This window comes from Canis lupus, chromosome 25, assembly GCF_011100685.1.
Source record: "Canis lupus familiaris isolate Mischka breed German Shepherd chromosome 25, alternate assembly UU_Cfam_GSD_1.0, whole genome shotgun sequence".
Taxonomy (NCBI): domain Eukaryota; kingdom Metazoa; phylum Chordata; class Mammalia; order Carnivora; family Canidae; genus Canis; species Canis lupus.
Window position 1 is genome coordinate 12,212,982 of NC_049246.1, and position 5,195 is coordinate 12,218,176.

Consider the following 5,195-nt stretch of genomic DNA (forward strand, 5'->3'; position numbering starts at 1 on the left):
AAATGTGGATACTAGAATGGTAAGAGGGTGAAGGACACAGGCAGAAACCTATAGCCATGTTTCTTTGCTTGCACAGAGAAACACTATACAACTAGTTATGGTCTGTATGAGGCTCTAAATTTAAAGAAACGTGTATGGGAACTTAAGAGGGGGCCTCTGGTAATTTTGAAAAACAACTGAGAAAGCTATGCTAGGATGGTTAAAAGTAAAATACAAAGAAGCTTCTAGAAATTTGAGCCCTTGCGTCTGACTGCTGAAGCATTCCTCCATTTCTATTGGGGATTTTTTTTTTCAACATCCCTCACAGATTATTTTTGACTTAGCCAAGCAGGGAGCCTATTTTAAAGCTCCCAATCTGAAAATCATGGAAGCTTTATAAAGTCCTCCACCTGCATCTCTTTTTAGGAACACAATCCCTTATTCTCTAAAGGATGAAAACCTCCAGCATGTAAAAACTTTGTTAAGCTGTCACTATCAATAGGACCAAAAAGAGAAAAATAACAGTTGACAAAGAAGAAACAAATTGCATCTTCGAATAAGTTTTCTTGAAGCTCTTGTTAAAAGCTATAACCTCTGATGTTAACTAAATTTAACCCATCCTGACCCTCGTGGTGGCCCTTAACCTCTTCTTTCTTCTGCTTCCTGTGGCTGCTGGAGAAAACGGGCCCGGTCCTTGGAAAAGCGTTCTCTGTAGCACACAAAAGGCCCAGCCTTCCTGCTACCCTGCCAGGAGGCCCCAGATCGACCGAGGGGTCAGCACCTGTGCAGAGAAGCAGGTGACAGTGGACGGCCCGCCACCCTTCCCAAGCAAGTTGTAAGAGTGTCTACCCTTCAGCCACCACACTGCAGTTTCAAGCATTCAAGCCACTGCAGTTCAGGTTTTGTGAACACAAGACTTTAAACAAATTAATCTATTGCTGTTCAACTGACTGTAAAATTAATAGATTTACTGTTGCAAAAAAAAAAAAAAAAAAGAAAGAAAGAAAAAGAAAAAGAAAGTGAGAAAGTAAAACTGAGAGCTTTTGCTTACACTTTGGTAAGGTCATGGATGTGTCCTAAGCTGCCAACAAAACAGCCTTGAAAATCTTTGCAGCAGAACCGAGCAACTTTCGGGGAGGGGGCGGAAGAAGCCAAACAATGACAGAGCCATACAGTGTAAAGTCTTCCTGATACAGTAAACACGTACAACTCCACACTTGAGCTTCTCAACGCCGAGAGCACTCATTTGTTTTATGGCTAACATTTATTCAGTCCTGCCTTCCACAAAGGGTCTTATAACTAGATCTCACATGGTTAAAAATGTCATTGGGTTTTATATACAATGTGAAATGCTAATAACTTAATTCTGTTTTGCTCTGATTTACACAGTACATATTGTACATATTTTAAGGTTTCCTTTACTAGCTCTTTGTATTTCTGCAGGGCGTCCGGCGACGGTAATGGAAATTATTTTCATCAAGTGTTTCAAAATGACCAAAGTTAACGGAATCACCCCCAAATTTAATACCCTTTAAAATGGAAACACATGGCTCTGTTGTTTTTCCAATGGAGACTTAGGACCTATTTTCTGCTTTGTTCAGTTGCACGAGACTTTTTACAGAAGATAAATGGACCTCCCATATGTAACTACTCTTTTATTTAGCATACATGAAAGCTTTCCAAAAAATGTATTACAATATGTCATTAATTTTAGATGAATTTATTTTGCTCATTCACAACCGTCATGTTCTAATAATTGGTGCCATCATTTTTTGCCAAGAGGAATGATTAGTCTGGAGTCCAATATTATGGGAAATTCTGCACATGGCAAATTATCCTGAATCTAATAATAGTTTGAGAGGACATGGAGGGTTTTAACACAGATGTGGTCACCAGATGTCTTCCAGCTCTTCTTGGGAATTGGTACAAGCAGCCACATGATGGATTTAGGTTAATGGAAGAGATTCCCTCAGTCTTTCAAAACATCGAAATAGGCTATTCAGGGAATGCTAAATCTCCCTGCCTAGAGTTTGTTCTTTCTTAAGTGTGTGGATGTTTATGTTTGGATTGATTAATCACACTTCTGCCTGAGGGTAAACAGAAGATTCCACAAGAAGGCTTCCAGCTTTCACCTGTCATAATGGACACTCGGTATTCAGCTGAGGGTATCTTCAGGATGTTTTGGACGAGTTATCTCACACTCTGCCATAGCCCCTCACACACCTTGCTTTTCTGCCCCTGACAAGCTTGTAAACATAGACTAAGGAGAGCGTGGACCCTCACAGCTGTTAAGAAGGCTCTGAAATGAGCAAGTTGCTGCCATTTAAGACAACTGCTGTTGGCTAGATTTAGTTGGTACCACATAGGATCTCACATATAACAGACTTCAATTCCCCTATTTTAGCAAAACTGTCCTGATAAGGGCTTACAATCTCATGTTGGAGAGCATATATAAACTAGCTATAAGCCGTTAACAACTAGTTGTTTTTTTTTTTTTTAAAGATTTTATTTATTTATTCATGATAGTCACACAGAGAGAGACAGAGAGGCAGAGACACAGGCAGAGGGAGAAGCAGGCTCCATGCACCGGGAGCCCGACGTGGGATTTGATCCCGGGTCTCCAGGATCGTGCCCTGGGCCAAAGGCAAGCGCCAAACCGCTGCGCCACCCAGGGATCCCAACAACTAGTTGTTGAAGAATATGTTGAATATGTGAAGCCACACAGGCTTTGACTCATCTATGTAACCTCAAAATGAACACAGGGTTTGATGAGTTTAAGATTAGCCTCTTAAAGTAATTGTTGTAGTGACTGTGGCATCATGAAGACACAGCCTAGTGTTAATAACTGTATAAAGAAAGCACCCATGGAACACTTACTTTGTGGAACAGATACATTGCACCTCGCTGACCTCAGGCTGAAACACAGTCTTAGGGGCCTCCCTGTTGCAAAGGTTTCCTCCATGCTGTGGGGAGAAGGGACTTTGGAAGCGAACAGGCAAGGCAGAGGACAGAATATTTCCTTTAACCCTTCAGCAGAGCAAAACACCAGTATATGCATTATGTGAGGAACCACAGGACTGGGGGGGGCCAACCACAGAAATTAACATGGAATTTACTCTGTGGAGGAAAATGTAGAGGTTTTAGAGTCACCTGGATTTGAGTCTTATTGAATCACACTTTTGTATTTTGAGTTTTTGTTTTTGTAAATTATGAATAGAAATAACAGTTGGGAAAGCTGTGTAAATTTCCAAGAGTCCTACTCTATACCCATATTCAGTTTACAGAGGATTTGTGGCATAGTAATAATATTTCCCCAAAACTAAGAAGTAGGCCATAAATACAGGGAGAACCTGAAAGAGCCAGTTGCCTGCTTTACTATCTTTATTCAAGGGTATTCAAAGTCCATCACAACGGAGCTGAATCTAAGACTCTCAATGACTCTTAAAAACTGCCATGTCCCATTTCAGCTGGAGGTCAGAGCAGAGTTCAAGATAAGAGATTCAAAAAAAAAAAAAAAAAAAAAAAAAAAAAAAGGCTTCTCTCTGAGGGCACATCTGCAATGTGCATGTTTCTCTGCTCATCTCCTTCCTGAGATACCTGATGATGGCAATCTAGAAAACTTCCCAAATCACCTAGCCGGGACACATATGCCCCAGGAGGAGCTGACAGTAGCTCCAGTTACCGACAATCACTTGGGAATTAATTCATTCAAATTACAATCTTAGTAAATTTCAGGTCTTTAGTTTGGGTATTAAACCCCTTTGGGACACCTGGGTGGCTCAGTGGTTGAACATCTGCCTTCAGCTCAGGTCATGATCCGGGGGTCCTGGGATCGAGTCCTGCAGGGAGCCTGCTTCTCCCTCTGCCTGTCTCTGCCTCTCTTTCATGGATAAATAAAATCTTTAAAAATAAATAAACCTCTTCAACTTCACACGTTTCACTGAATATCCTCACAGACTTGAAACTCTACTGCTTCCCTAGTTACTTTATTTAGTCTAGCAGCCTAAGAAGATTTAGCATCAAGAACACCCACTCTGGCTCCATGCTGCCTGCATTTCTTTATTCTGGATTCTGCTGTTAGTTGCCTGACCTTGGGCAAATTACTGAACTTTAGGCTTCAGTTCCCTCCTCTGTGAAATAGGGTAAGAAGCCTGTCCTGAGGATTAAATGACTTGATAAAAATAAAGTACTTAGAAGGGTGCCCGGCAGGCCCATCGGAAAACACTGAAAATTCGAGTATTTGTAATTGCCGAGCACCTACCATCCCCAAGGCATCCTAGTCACTCTATTCCTGCATCTCAACAAACTTACATCTTGGTATTAGCGAAGAATTTTGCTGGCCTAATTCTTGTGTAACGGGAAATGGCCAACACGCATGCCCACCCTGGACTTTGGGCCGCACGCGCGCGCACACACCCACACACACACACACACACACGAGTTGTTTCTGGGTTTACCAGTTCACTATTTCAACAACGTAATGAGCACCTCATGTGCCAGACGCTGGGATGTGACAAAGAAATAGAACCTTGGGCCTTTGCTCTCAAGGAGCTCGGAAGGCTGATCCAGGGATTGCGTCTGTAATAAAGCAAGGAGGATTTAAGGAGAATGAAGCAATGTGTTCGTCAGGACCCCGCTGCACGTACTGTTTCCTCTGGTCTGGTGAACTCTCTCATTAGGTGACTTCACTGCGTCACGACAGCAGATTCCCACCGGGTCTTGAGGAATTTCCTGTGGAGACGAGGTGAGAGGTCAGGTGACTGAGGCGGCACGGCGGCCTCGCGGCAGGGGTGACAGCGGGGACGGCGGGCGGGGGGGGGGGGGGCACCCGAGCTCTGCAGCTGCCCTGCGGACTCCTGACAAGCCACTGAGCCGCCACAGGTCGGTTTCGCCTTCGTGACACTGACGGCCTGCTGGAGGCTCTCCCAGGGACGACACTGCTGGGCTCGTGGACGCCGGAGCCCATCTCCGGATCGGCCTCCGGGGACCCCACGCTCGGGAACCCAGGGCGGCCTTTCACGTCCCGGGTCTGTTTGCTCACCTGCAAACCGGAGCAGTTTGGCTCCTTAAACCACCGTGAACCTTAAGAACGTGTATGAACCACTTTACTCAACATTACACTAAAAGCGAGAGCCCGCAAGAACCAGCCCCCCCCCCCCACCCCCACCCCCACCCCCGGCCCTCCGCACTTTCTGTCGGAGGACTTCCGCCTTCCA

At 44.4% G+C, this 5,195-nt stretch overlaps 1 long non-coding RNA gene across 1 annotated transcript; it reads right to left on the reverse strand.

The window, feature by feature from the left end:
- Positions 1–1,619: 1,619 nt before the first annotated feature.
- LOC102153058 lies at positions 1,620–5,155 on the reverse strand. The gene is made up of 2 exons (XR_005378429.1): positions 5,021–5,155; positions 1,620–4,710 (listed from the first exon to the last, which is right to left on the reverse strand). It is a non-coding gene; the product is annotated as an uncharacterized LOC102153058 (long non-coding RNA).
- Between the last annotated feature and the right edge of the window lie 40 nt (positions 5,156–5,195).